The following is a 14860-nucleotide window of genomic DNA, read 5'->3' as shown; positions in this document are numbered from 1 at the left end:
ACATCCAATAGTCAAAGGTATATGAAATACAAATTGTATAGAGAGAAATAGACATATAATAACTACAACCTAAAACTTCTTACCTGGGAATATTGAAGACTCATGTTAAAAGGAACCACCAGCTTTCATATGTTCTCATGTTCTGAGCAAGGAACTTAAACGTTAGCCTTCTTACATGGCACATATTGCACTTTTACTTTCTTCTCCAACACTTTGTTTTTGCATTATTTAAACCAAATTGAACATGTTTCATTATTTATTTGAGGCTAAATTGATTTTATTGATGTATTATATTAAATTAAAATAAGTGTTCATTCAGTATTGTTGTAATTGTCATTATTACAAATAAATCAAAAAAATATACAAAAAAAATAATTAAAATTAAAATTAAAAAAATTTAAATAAAAATTAAAAAAATTGGCAGATTAATCAGCATCGGCTTTTTTTGGTCCTCCAATAATCGGTATCGGCGTTGAAAAATCATAAGCGGTCGCCCTCTAATTGAAATCCTCAATTATCGTGGATTTATCAGTGGTGACACTGTTTCCTAGCCTCAGTGCAATAGGCAGCTGGGAGGAGATGCTCTAATTCTCCATGGACATTAGTGTCCAATAACTTTTTGGAGTTTGTGCTAGAGGATACAAATTTCTGTTTGAAAAAGCTAGCCTTTGCTTTCCTAACTGCCTGTGTATATTGGTTCCTAACTTCCCTGAAAAGTTGCATATCGCTGGGGCTATTCGATGCAAATGCAGTACGCCACAGGATGTTTTTGTGGTCTGGAGTGAACCAAGGGCTATACCTGTTCCTGGTTCCAAATTTTTTGAACGGGGCATGCTTATTTAAGATGGTGAGGAAAGCACTTAAAGAATATCCATGCATCCTCTACTGACGGAACAAGGTCAATATCCTTCCAGCATACCCGGGCCAGGTCGATTATAAAGGCCTGCTCGCTATAGTGTTTTAGAGAGCGTTTGACTATGATGAGGGGTGGTCATTTGACTGCAGACCCATTATGGACGCAGGCAATGATCGCTGAGATCCTGGTTGAAGGCAGCAGGTGTATTTAGAGGGCAGGTTGGTCAGGATGATATCTATGAGGGTGCCCGTGTTTACAGATTTGGGGTTGTACCTGGTAGGTTCATTGATCATTTGTGTGAGATTGAGGGCATCTAGCTTAGATTGTAGGACGGCCGGGGTGTTAAGCATATCCCAGTTTAGGTCACCCAACAATACGAACTCTGAAGACAGATGGGGGAGAATCAATTCACATATGGTGTCCAGGGCACAGCTGGGAGCTGAAGGTGGTCTATAACAAGCGGCAACAGTGAGAGACTTGTTTCTGGAAAGGTGGATTTTTAAAAGTAGAAGCTCGAATTGTTTGGGCAGAGTGTGCTGAAGCAGTGAATAAAACAAATTTAGGGAGGCGGCTTCTAATGTCAACATGCATGAAACCAAGGCTTTTACGGTTACAGAAGTCAACAAATGAGAGCGTCTTGGGAATGGGAGTGGAGCAAGGCGCTGCAGGGCCTGGATTAAGCTCTACATCACCAGAAAAACAGAGGAGGAGTAGGATAAGGGTACAGCTAAAGTCTATAAGAACTGGTCATCTAGTGCGTTCGGAATAAAGAGTAAAAGGAGCAGGTTTCTGGGCGCGGAAGAATAGATTCAAGGCATCATGTACATGTAGGATGTGAATACAGTGGAGGTAAACCTAGGCATTGAGTGACGATGGGAGAGGTTTTGTCTCTGGAGACTCCATTTAAGCAAGGTGAGGTCACCGCATGTGTGGGAGGTGGAACAAAAAGGCTAGATAAGAAATATTGAGAAGGGCTGGAGGCTCTACAGTGAAATAAGACAATAATCACTAACCAAAAAAGCAATGAACAAGGCATATTGACATTAGGGAAAGGGATGCGAGCTGGAGACACGGCGATTCAGTGTGAAAGGATAATAATTCAGCCATAGATGTTCCGAAATGTTTATTACTTGCCAACATTTTACTCCCTCTTCTATGTTTAATATAACACACATACAGTTGAAGTCGGAAGCTTACATACACCTTAGCAAAATACATTTAAACTCAGTTTTTCACAATTGCTGACATTTAATCCTAGTAAAAACTGCCTGTTTTAGGTCAGTTAGGATCACCACTTTATTTTAAGAATGTGAAATGTCAGAATAATAGTAGCGAGGAGGACTTATTTCAGCTTTTATTTCTTTCATCACTTTCCCTGTGGGTCAGAAGTTTACATACACTCAATTAGTATTTGGTAGCATTGCCTTTAAATTGTTTAACTTGGGTCAAATGTTTTGGGTAGCCTACCACAAGCTTCCCACAATAAGTTGGGTGAATTTTGGCCCATTCCTGACAGAGCTGTTGTAACTGAGTCAGGTTTGTAGGCCTCCTTGCTCGCACACGCTTTGTCAGTTCTGCCCACAAATTTTCTATAGGATTGAGGTCAGAGCTTTGTGATGGCCACTCCAATACCTTGACTTTGTTGTCCTTAAGCCATTTTGCCACAACTTTGGAAGTTTGCTTGGGGTCATTGGCCACTTGGAAGACCCATTTGCGACCAAGCTTTAACTTCCTGACTGATGTCTTGAGATGTTGCTTCAATATATCCACATAATTTTCCTTCCTCAAGATACCATCTATTTGGTGAAGTGCACCAGTCCCTTCTGCAGCAAAGCACCCCCAACAACATGATGCTGCCACCCCCGTGCTTACCGGTTGGGATGGTGTTCTTTGGCTTGCAGGCCTCCCCCTTTTTCCTCCAAACATAACAGTCATTATGCCCAAACAGTTATATTTTTGTTTCATCAGACTAGAGGACGTGTCTCCAAAAAGTATGATCTTTGTCCCCATGTGCAGTTGCAAACCGTAGTCTGTTTTTTTTATGGCGGTTTTGGAACAGTGGCTTCTTCCTTGCTAAGCGGCCTTTCAGGTTATGTCGATATAGTACTCGTTTTACTGTGGATATAGATACTTTTGTACCCTTTTCCTCCAGCATCTTCAGAAGGGCCTTTGCTGTTGTTCTGGGATTGATTTGCACTTCTTGCACCAAAGTACGTTCATCTCTAGGAGACAGAACGCGTCTCCTTCCTGAGCGTTATGACAGCTGCGTGGTCCCATGGTGTTTATACTTGTGTACTAATGTTTGTACAGATGAACGTGGTACCTTCAGGCGTTTGGAAATTGCTCCAAAGGATGAACCAGACTTGTGGAGGTCTACAATTTTTTTTCTGAGGTCTTGGCTGATTTATTTTGATTTTCCCATGCTGTCAAGCAAAGAGGCACTGAATTTGAAAGTAGGCCTTAAAACACATCCACAGGTACACAGACTCAAATTATGTCAATTAGCCTATCAGAAGCTTCTAAAGCCATGACATAATTTTCTGGAATTTTCCAAGCTGTTTAAAGGCACAGTCAACTTAGTGTATGTAAACTTCTGACCCACTGGAATTGTGATACAGTGAATAAGTGAAATAATCTGTCTGTAAACAATTGTTGGAAAAATTACTTGTGTCATGCAAAGTAGATGTCCTAACCAACTTGCCAAAACTATAGTTTGTTAACAAGAAATTTGTGGAGTGATTGAAAAACGAGTTTTAATGACTCCAACCTAAGTGTATGTAAACTTCCGACTTCAACTGTACATTAATTATTCATTTTGGTTGCCTATCCTGACGTAAAGTTTGTTCTATAGAAAGTACTTGACTCTGATGTGTGCCACAAAGTATTTGACTCTAGCCACAAAATTAAGGAAATTAGAAAGGGTGGGGGGGGGGGGGGGTTCTGGCAGGGGTGAGATTTTCACCACCAGTAATACCGTTTTTTCCCAACCCTACTTTGTATATTACCTTAACTACCAACATATTAAACATTAGTTTACTATACACTTCAAGGGTTGGTGGCAGTTGCCTCTGAACAGTGGGAGGCACCGACCAGCAGATGAGCAGTGAGTGCCCTGGTAGCCAAATGAAAGCTGATGTCCTCCTATCTGACCAAAGGAAAGAACTGAAAACAAAAGCTGCTGTCAAAAAGAGACTAGCTGGTCCCAAAAGGCATTGTTCTCAATGACACTCCCTTTTTGCCACCAACTATTTCACGCCACAAAAAAAAAAGACCAATTTAACAATGCGACTCAAGCTCTCTGAAGATGGACATTAGCAACTAGTAACAGTAAATGTTTAAATACAATGTAACTGCGTGGTATGCCCCCCATTTCACACAGGAGTGAACGCGGTTGCTGTCTATGTTCTAGCTAGTAGTAACCACTAATGTATGGTAGTAACTAGCTCAGTTATCTGCAGTTCATCAGCTGTTCATGTTAACACAAAGAAGCCATTCTCGTGACCCACAAGGAGGATGACCAAAAATAGCACTGACACATGTGAACGACAGCACGCACCAAGACCAGCGAGGTAAACGCTGGGCTAACCATTCTTCTATGACCTGGATATAGCAGGCTATAGTATAGCCAAGTCTTGTGGGAAACATTTAAAGTAATATTTGTGTCATGCGAGGACACAACTATATCAAAGACATGACAAGTTTCGGCATTGTTAACTGACAGCGCGAGCTAGCCAACTCATACGAGCGAACGTGCTTACTCAGAAAGAAGAAAAAACATGAATGCAACATTCAGACATTGCTAGCTAGGTCGTCCGATCACAAGAATTGTACACAATAAACATCAACAACTGGACAGCTACCTAACGTTAACAAACAGATGGGTGTTTAGCCAGACACGCAACCCTTCAGTCCCCTTGCCTTGTTTTTGCCGCACTACTTTGCGCGCTTCAAAGTTGGCGCTAAATGTATTCACAAATCAGGACAACAGAGTTTTCTATAACAAACCATCGGTGTTAGTCAGCACCAAGGCGGGGAACATGTTATGAAAAACCAAACAAAATGACAGTGTAGCTATGAGAATAACTTTTAGCTAACAATTGCGACATCTCAAAGAAATTAGCTACTCATCCGAAAACAAAATGCGCAAACATAAATTGTAGCTACTCGGCGAGCGATACAAGTTACTGCAATAATTTACTCATTTGTAAAATATTCTACAATTAACCTATGAATGTACAAGTACTTTAACAAAAAGTGTAATTATATTTTCTATGGCAACAGTACCTTAGCGCGAGAAGAGTAGTCTGTCCTCAACGCTGTCCAGAATAGATTCCGAATTTACGAAATAGTGAAGAGTCAGGGGTGTGTATTCATTACATCTTGTAACGGAAACCGTTGATTGAAAAACGTTTTGCAAAAGAAACAGACGAAACGTTTTGCAACATACTTGGCATAATGAATAAACCCCAGCAGGGCCACGTTCAGTTGCCATACGTTGTTGAACTTTGCAGATATAAATACCATGAATAGAGCCGAAATGATTCCTTGTTCTACTGTCTCTATGTTTACATAACACGTTTATATCTGAACTTTCCAAAACGTCGTGTTCCCCCTCACTGATTTATAGGACTCTCCCCTTGACCAATATGACTGAGAAATCATCATAACCTAAAGATACTATCACCAAAGCATTGGTTTAGCTAATTAATTACTTTTCAAATAAAATGTTATTTGTCACATTCACTGAATACAACAGGTATTTCACTTTACTGTAAAATGCTTACTTATGAGCCCTTCCCAACAATGCAGAGTTAAAAAGTAAGAAAAAAGCAAAAAATTATATGAAATAGTAACACAATACAATAAGGGAGTGAACGTTATTTATAATAAGGGTTACATGGAGAAAATCTGACTGAAATGAAAACGGATGGCCCTCCCTTCAACTAAATATATTTGACCTAAACCCTGCCTGAATGCTTGAAAAAAAAAAGTGACCCTCACCTATAGCTGCAGGAAGTATAGGTGCTGATGGTGCTGCAGCACCCCCTGAAAAATCACCCCCACCCCCAAACATCTTCCCGCAGCTATGTCCTCTTCTATACCCAAAATTATAATTAAAACAAAGTGGATAGCAGAGAACATGTCTACCGTTTATCCTCACTTCTTGGACAGACCAGAGCCTTAGATATGCCAAAATCAGTGTGTCTTGTTTGCAACAAAACTGTCCCTGTTTTCAAATAAATCTCAGACGTCATTAGGAATCTGAGCATGGTACAGTACTTTCAAAAGTTAGTCCTACTTTTCCACCCCAGACATCCTGCCAATGCAGAAAAATGTAAGCCTTAACTGCTTGCTACTCTACTTCCTTGGCTTAACCAAATGAGAGAAGGTCAGAAGTTTCCCTAAAATCTGTCTGGGTTTATACAGCTTCTATTGTACAGAAAGTGAATCATTTAATCAATTGATATTGTCAGAATTTGATCACTTCCCAAGAAAAGTAATTTTTTGTCTCCTCGACTATGGAAGGTTATAGCTCAGCCTCTGAATGTCAAAGAAACGAAACAATAATATCCCCATAAGCATCAGAGTCACATCTTTCCCGGGTATTTTACAGCTTGTTTCTGGCATAAAGTACTGTTATTTTTCTTATAAATCTTAAACTAACAAGGGGTAGGCCTGTGCTTTAGGATATGTAAATAGTGCATGGTGGGTGGAGGAATTGACTGACACATCTATGGATATAGCAGCCTATAGCCTAATTTCTTACATAGGAAGAAATAGGCTTCAATGCAAAGCCCACTTGTTGTTAGTAAAGTCTCATTTAGATGAAGACGTTGAAATGGATTATGCCTACTCAAATGTGCCTACCTGCAGCACAATGAGCTGTCCATTTCCAATTGACTGTGGGGCTGCTGCTTCAAGTTTCAGCACCACAATGTAAATTACTTGAATCTGGCTTATTGTGAGGTCAATAACTGATAAATACATCACGGGCAAGAAACATATTGTTTTTAATAAAAATCTATTATAGTTGTAGCAAGCTATCAAAGTTGACCTCCGGTCCTCCTCATTTTCGCGCTCTCCTTCTCAAAATGGTAACCAGACAGGAATAGGTGAAGCGAGAGGTTTTACTCTCGCCAAAATCTGGCCTAAATAAGACCAATGTGTTTCTATGTGATTCGAATACACCCTTATCATGGATTGATCAGAGTTAATCGAGTTCTACTTCAATCTTGGTTCGAAATATAAAGATTTTCTTCATTATTTCAATATATTATTGAGATAACCTCATTCATTTACAGATTTGTCTTCCTTTTCAGAACCATGGCTGATATGGCTGACTTGATAAACGATGGTTCAAATGATAAGCTACTCCTGACTCCTTGTGGATTCATGTAGCTTCTCTCTAGGCCAATTCATTTAAAAAATGGTTTGAGGCAATGCATTTTTTATAAAGGAATTCATTTTTGTATTAAGGGAAGAAAAAAAAAATGGAGGAAACAGATGAAAAATCTGACTACATCAAAATTACTACCAACTGTAATTACAGGCAATAAAAAGTGCAAGTAAACATTTGAGGCTGGTTTAAAATACTCACTTGATTGAAGGTTCAAAACTTACTTCACAATCGTATACCCCTTAGGACCCTACTGTGAAAGTATTCACCACCATCGCTCCTCAATTACCACTCACGCACAACAAGTCACAAGGCTGACTTGTGATTTACAATTCAAACCATACAGTAGTTCAAATCAAGTTAGGGAGAGAACGCCAGAGCACATCCAATAGGACTTAGGCTCTTATGAGGGAGGTATAGTCTGAAGACATACACCTGACTGGTGTTATGTGAACATTCAGCTTGCCCTGCTTGGTCAAGGGTCAGCAGCAGTCATCACTCCCAACCGAAAGAGCATGTGCATGCCACTCTGAAAAGTGGCACTTTTTGTCAAAACACAATCTTGAGTTGATTTGAGAAATGTTCTCTATTCACTGCCGACAACCAAATTGAAAGACTTGGTGAAAGAAAAAAACATAATTACATAAGTTTGAGGGAGATTTACCATAAGAACAAATACTCTGAAAGTGTGTGGGAACTTTTCCAATTCCATGTCTGTTTTGTCATCTCAAAACTCAACAATCTACTTTGTTAATAGTAACAAAGTGTCCTGGGTGAGGTTGGACATTGAAGGTGCTAAAACTGACTTTACAACGTGGAGCTGAATTTCAGAATCAAGCTAATAGCATTTCCATAGCACATCCGGTATTACAATGAAGAGAAATGTGCTGAAGACAAACAAGGGAAATATGCATGTATCAGGTATGAAGGTAAGACCCAGATGCAGACAATGTCGAATTAACAATGGTTTAATAATCCAAAGGTGGGCAAAGGTACAGGTCGGCAGGCAGGCAGGCTCAGGCAGAGTGGTCAGGCAGGCGTGCTCAGAGTCAGGACAGGCAAGGGTCAAAACCAGGAGGGTGAGAAAAGAGAGACTGGGGAAAGCAGGAGCTGAGAACAAAAACGCTGGTTGACTTGGCAAACAAGACAAATTGGCAACAGACAAACAGAGAACACAGGTATAAATACACAGGGGATAATGGGGAAGGTGGGCGACACCTGGAGGGGGGTGGAGACCATCACAAAGACAGGTGAAACAGATCAGGGTGTGACAGTACCCCACCTGGTGTCCTACTTGGGCGCATACCTTGTTGACCGGGGTGCCGGCGGTGGAAGTCGGCGATGAGGGCTGGGTCCAGGATGTCTCTAGCGGGGACCCAGCACCTCTCCTCCGGGCCATAACCCTCCCAGTCAACCAGGTACTGAAAACCCCTGCCCAATGGTCGAACACTCAGGAGGCGTCTCACCGTGTACGCCGGATGACCATCGGTGACACGGGGAGGAGGGGTGGGCCTGGAAACAGAAGACAAAGGGCTGTAAGACACGGGCTTAATCCTAGTCACATGGGAAGTAGGGTGAATACGGCGGGTACGGGGTAACAAAAGATTAACAGCAGTGGGGCTAATGACTCTAGAGATGGGGAACGGGCCAATGAAATGGGGATAAAGTTTACGGGACTCAACCCGGACGGGCAGGTCCTGGGTGGAGAGCCATACCCTCTGCCCGAGCCGATAGCGTGGAGCAGGGATCCGGTGGTGATCCGCTTGTCGCCTATACCTGGAAGTGGTCTTCAACAGAGCGGCCTGGGCTCTCTTCCAGGTACGGCGACAGCGGCGGATGAACATCTGGGAAGAGGGATTTCTGACTTCCTCCTCTTGCTCGGGGAAGAGCGGAGGCTGATATCCCAAGGAACACTCGAATGGCGAGAGGCAGAGCAAGGAAGGGTGTTGCGGGCGTACTCAAGCCATACCAGTTGCTGACTCCAGGTGGTAGGGTTGGTGGAGACTAGGCAGCAAAGAGTCATCTCTAATCCTGGTTGGCTTGCTCCAACTGGCCATTGGACCCAATGAGCACACAGAACGCCTTCCAGAACTGGGACGAGAACTGCGAACCCCGGTCGGACACCATGTCCACCGGGAGTCTGTGGAACCGGAAGACGTGCTGCACCATAAGCTCGTCCATCTACTTGGCCGAGGGTAGTTTGGGGAGAAGAATGATGTGGGCGGCTTTGGAAAACTGGTAGACCAGTCACGATGGCAGTGTTGTCCTCAGATGGGGGGAGAACCGTGACAAAATCCAGGGATATATGGGACCAGGGATGGTGAGGGACAGGCAGTGGTTGGAGAAGACCAGCCAGAGCTTGCCGAGGAGTCTTGTTCTGTGCGCAGACGGCGACAAGCACGGCAACATCCGGAACCATAGTAGGCCACCAAAAGCGTTGTTGCACTAAGGCCAGGGTCCGACAAGAGCCTGGGTGACAGGCAAGCCTAGAGGAATGGGCCCACTCCAGGACCACGGAGTGGACAGCGTCAGACAAACATCTGGTTATCTGGGGCCCCCCAGGGTTCGGCTGGGACCGTTACGCCTCCCGTACCTGTTTCCCTATACCCCAGCTGAGTGCCGTCGCCAGGCACGAGGTGGGAAGGATGGTCTCGGGCTCCGGGGTGATAACCGTGGGGTTATAGTGGTGAGACAGAGCATCCGGCTTGACGTTCTTGGAGCCCAGCCGGTAGGAGAGGGAAAAGTTGAACTGGGTAAACAACAGGGCCCATCTCGCTTGCCTGGAGTTGAGGCGCTTGGAGGTGTTGAGATACTCCAGGTTTTTGTGATCGTTCCACACAATGAACGGATGTTCCGCCCCTTCTAGCCAGTGCCTCCATTCCTCCAACGCCATCTTCACCGCGAGAAGCTCCCGATTCCCCACATCGTAGTTCATCTCCGTGGCTTTGAGGCGGTGAGGGAAGAAGGTGCAGGGATGCAGCTTAAGATCCACAGTAGAACGTTGGGACAGGCCAGCCCCCACTCCGACATCCGAAGCGTCGGCCTCCACCACGAACTGAAAGGACGGGTCAGGATGAACCAGGATAGCAGCAGTGGTGAAGCAGTGTTTAAGGTCCCGGAACACCCGGTCAGCGGCAGAGAACCACGTGAACGGAACCTTGGTAGAAGTGAGTGCAGACATGGGGGAGGCCAGGGTGCTGTAACCCCGGATAATGCTGCAATAAACGTTGGCGAAACCCAGGAAGCGTTGCAGCTGCACCCTGGACGTAGGCTGAGGCCAATCCACCACCATTTTCACCTTCTCGGGATCCATTTGGACACTCCCAGCAGAGATGATGTAGCCCAGAAAGGGAATGGTGGAGCGATGGAACTCACTTTTTCGCCTTACAAACAACTGGTTCTCCAGAAGGTGCTGGAAAACATGTCGGACGTGGAGCATGTGTTCTTGGGGGGAGCGGGAGAAGACGAGGATGTCATCAATGTAGATGAAGACGAACCAGTTCAACATGTCGTGGACATCATCATTCACCAAAGCCTGGAACACGGCAGGGGCGTTGGTGAGGCCAAAGGGCATGACCAGATATTCGTAATGGCCACGTTGAAGGCGGTCTTCCACTCGTCCCCCTCTCGTATCCGCACCAGGTGGTAGGCGTTTCGTAGATCCAGCTTGGAGAAAACTGTGGCCCCCTGGAGTGGCTCGAAGGCCAAGGAAATGAGTGGTAGCGGATAACGGGTCTTCACAGTAATGTCATTGAGGCACCCGTAGACCAGTTGATGAGGGGATTGATTCCCTGACACACGTAGGTTGATGGGAGCGGTGTTATGGATGACCTGACCTATAGAGCGCCCAGAGTCAATGAGGACCCGGAGAGATTTGGACTGGTTTCCCCACAGCAGAATGACATGAAAAGGGGTGCGAGTAAGGGAATCAGAAAAGTTCTCCATATGGCCCACCAGAGTACTCGCTCCTACCGGTGAGCCTGGTCTTTTACCGGGCAAGAGGACATAAAATGACCAACAGTCCCGCAATACAGACAGCTCCTTGTGTTGATCCTGTGTTGCCATTCTGCTGGCGATAGCCCAGCCCTGCCTAGTTGCATAGGCTCGGGAAACAGTGCCTCGGTCGTCTTCGGTGACTCTCAAGGAAGGTCGGGAAACCTCAGGTGCTCTCGGCAACGGGACCGTCGGGGACTTCCAGGATGATGCAGAGGCGAGGTGGAATCCCAGGACGTGTAAGCAAAATCAAATTTCCTCTCCATCCGTTGTTCCCGCAATCTCCGAGACACCATGCAGGAACATGTCGAACAGTGCTTCCTGGTTCCACGCACACTCCGCTGCCAACGTGCGGAAATCCACCGCATAGTCGGCCACTCTGTGGGCGTCCTGCTGGCGCTGGATTAGCTTCCGGGCAGCTTTTTTCCCAGAGAACGGGGCATGAAAAACCTTCCTCACCTCTCCCACGAACCCCTCCAGACTCACGCACATGGCCGGCTGTTGTTCCCATACGGCGGTAGCCCAGGTTAGAGCCCTCCCAGACATCAGCGTGATGAGGTAGGCTATCTTGGCGCAATCCGATGGGAAGGAGGAGGGCTGAAGCTCGAAAATGAGGGCACACTGAGCTAAAAACGCCGACAGGTGCTCGGCTCTCCATTAAAGCGTTCTAGGGGAGGTAAACAGGGCTCCCGGGAAGGTGGAGCGACTCTGCTAACTGCCGAGTTACTGAGGGGCGGTGGGGTTACCACCTTGGCAGCCTGCCCCCCAGACAACCCGCGGAAATGCTCTAGCAGCATGTCCAAGTCCTGGTCATGGCGCTCAGCCAACGTTTCGACCCCCTCCATAAGACCACGAAGCAATTCCTCATGCCTACCAATGGAGGCTCCTTGGGAGGAGATGGCTTGCGCAGCTGGCCCGGGTCTGCTGGGTCAGTCATGGCCAGTTCGTACTATCAGGTATGAAGGTAAGACCCAGATGCAGACTACATCAAATTAACAATGGTTTAATAATCCAGAGGTGGGGCAAAGGTACAGGTCGGCAGGCAGGCTCAGGGTCAGGCAGAGTAGTCAGGCAGGCGGGCTCAGAGTCAGGACAGGCAAGGGTCAAAACCAGGAGGGCGAGAAAAGAGAGACTGGGAAAAGCTGGAGCTGAGAACAAAAACGCTGGTTGACTTGACAAACAAGACGAACTGGCAACAGACAAACAGAGAACACAGGTATAAATACACAGGGGATAATGGGGAAGATGGGTGACACCTGGAGGGGGGTGGAGATAATCACAAAGAAAGGTGAAACAGATCAGGGTGTCAGCATGATTGCAGAGCCTGACAGTTGAAATGAAACAAGAATGGACATTAACTAATTTGGCCAAGCATTCTGCGTGGCAGCTACTTCATCTGAGTGTGTGTAAAATGAGTCATCTGTAAAACGAGTAAACAGCCTCCCCAGTGGGGGAGATGCAGAGATCAGTGAAACACTAGTGAGGGTCAAAGCCCCTGCAGGTGTATTTACTATGTCCACGTCTACATTCAGAAAGTATTTACAGCCCTTGATTTATTCCACATTTTGTTGTGTTACAGCCTGAATTCAAAATGCATTCAGTTGATTTATTCTCACCCTCACACAATACCCCATAATGACAAAGTGAAAACATATTTTTAGAAATGTTGCATATTTCTTTAAAATTAAATACAGAAATATCCTATTTACTACATAAGTATTCACACCCCTTAGTCAATACTTTGTAGAAGCACCTTTGGTAGTGATTACAGCTGTGAATCTTTCTGAGTGTGTCTCTAAAAGCTTTGCACACCTGGATTGTACATTATTCTTCAAGTTCTGACAAGTTGGTTGTTGATCATTGTTAAACAGAAATGTTCAAGTCTTCCCATAGATTTTTAAGCCGATTTAAGTCAAAACTGTAACTAGGCCATTCACTGTCTGTTTGGTAAGCAACTCCAGTGTAGATTTGGCCTTGTTTTTTAGGATATTGTCCTGCTGAAAGGGAAATTAATCTCCCAGTGTCTGGTCAGACTGATCCAGGTTTTCCTATAGGATTTTGCCTGTGCTTAGCTCTATTCTTATCATGAAAAACTCCCTAGTCCTTGCCGATTACAAGCATACCCATAACATGATGCATCCACCACTATGCTTGAAAATATGAAGTGGTACTCAATAATGTGTCGTATTGGATTTACTTTATTGCCTTATTGCAAGCAGGACGCATGCTTTGGAATATTTGTATTATGTATAGACTTCCTTCTTTTTACTCTGTCATTTAGGTTAGTATTGTGGAGTAACTACAATGTTGTTGATTCATCCTCAGTTTTCTCCTATACAGCCATTAAACTCTGTAATTGTTTTAAAGTCACCATTGGCCTCATGGTGAAATCCCTGAGCGGTTTCCTTCCACTCCGGCAACTGAATTAGGAAGGATGCCTGTATCTTTGTAGTGACTGGGTATATTGATACACCATCCAAAGTGTAATTCATAACTTTCTCAAATGGGAGATATTCAATGTCACTTTTTTTTTTTTTTTTACCCATCTACCAATATGTGCCCTTCTTTGCGAGGCATTGGAAAACCTCCCTGGTCTTTGTGGTTGAATCTGTGTTTGAAATTCACTGCTTGACTGAGGGACCTTACAGATAATTGTATATGTGGGGTACAGAGATGGGATAGGCCTAGTCATTCAAAAATCACGTTAAACACTTATTGCACACAAAGTGAGTCCATGCAACTTATTATGTGACTTGTTAAGCACATTTTTACTCCTGAACTTATTTAGTCTTGCCATACCAAAGGGGTTGAAAGCATATTGACTCAAGACAGTTCAGCTTTTCATTTTTAATTAATTTGTAAACATTTTGAAAAACATAATTCCGCATTGCCATTACGGGGTATTGTGTGTAGGCCAGTGACACAAAATTTCAATTTAATCTATTTTAAATTCAGGCTGTAACACAACAAAATGTAGAAAAAGTCAAGTGGTGTGAATACTTTCTGAAGGCACTGTAGCTTTGTGTCTAAATGTAGCGCTCTGAGAGCCCTTTTCTTCAGACAACACTATAAAGCATTGCTCTGAGTGTGGTTTTCCAAAAGCTCTTTAGATTGTCTGCTGTGGCTGTTGAATGGAATTAGTATGTTTGAATGGAATTGTCTGAAGCGTTGTTTTGTTCGGCTTTGACAGTATTCTACTGGATATTCCGAGTGTGAGACTGTTGTTTACTCTTATGGTACAACTGCTTTCACCCACACCATGTCTAGTCTAAAATAAGGCTGCTGTGGTTTGGACAGAGACCATTGGAGGAGTTGTAATCTGGCAGCTTCCCCTCAAAACACCCCAGATCCCTAACCCACAAAGGAACTGGGCTAGCTGCTGAGGGAAGGTCCAAAACCTGTCCTCTAATGCAGTGTTTTCCAACGCCAGTCCTCTAGTACCACCAAATGTACATCTTTTTGTTGTGGCCCCGGGCAAGCACACCTGATTCAACTTGTCAACTAATCATCAAGCCCTTGACAAGTTGAATCAGGTGTTTTTGTCTGGGGCTACAACAACAATGTGTGCTGTTCGGGGTACTGGAGGACCGGAGTTGGAAAACACTAGAGTCTAA

The 14860-nt window shown here is 44.4% G+C and overlaps 1 protein-coding gene across 4 annotated transcripts in view; it reads right to left on the bottom strand.

The window, feature by feature from the left end:
• Window positions 1–14860, bottom strand: part of slc29a1a (solute carrier family 29 member 1a) — a 90251-nt gene that overhangs the window by 30888 nt on the left and 44503 nt on the right. For 2 of the 4 annotated variants that reach the window (XM_014154839.3, XM_014154838.3), the window contains exon 1: window positions 5141–5455. The exons of 1 other annotated variant lie outside the window; for it this stretch is intronic. The gene's annotated coding sequence lies outside the window, so the exon portion shown is untranslated. Of the gene's footprint in view, window positions 1–5140; window positions 5456–14860 lie in introns of those variants that run through there. One more of the 4 variants, XM_014154841.3, reaches the window with a different exon arrangement.

This window comes from Salmo salar, chromosome 18, assembly GCF_965601325.2.
Source record: "Salmo salar chromosome 18, fSalSal1, whole genome shotgun sequence".
NCBI lineage: Eukaryota > Metazoa > Chordata > Actinopteri > Salmoniformes > Salmonidae > Salmo > Salmo salar.
Note: the sequence above shows the minus strand (reverse complement) of the source record. Positions and strands in the feature narration are given on the sequence as shown.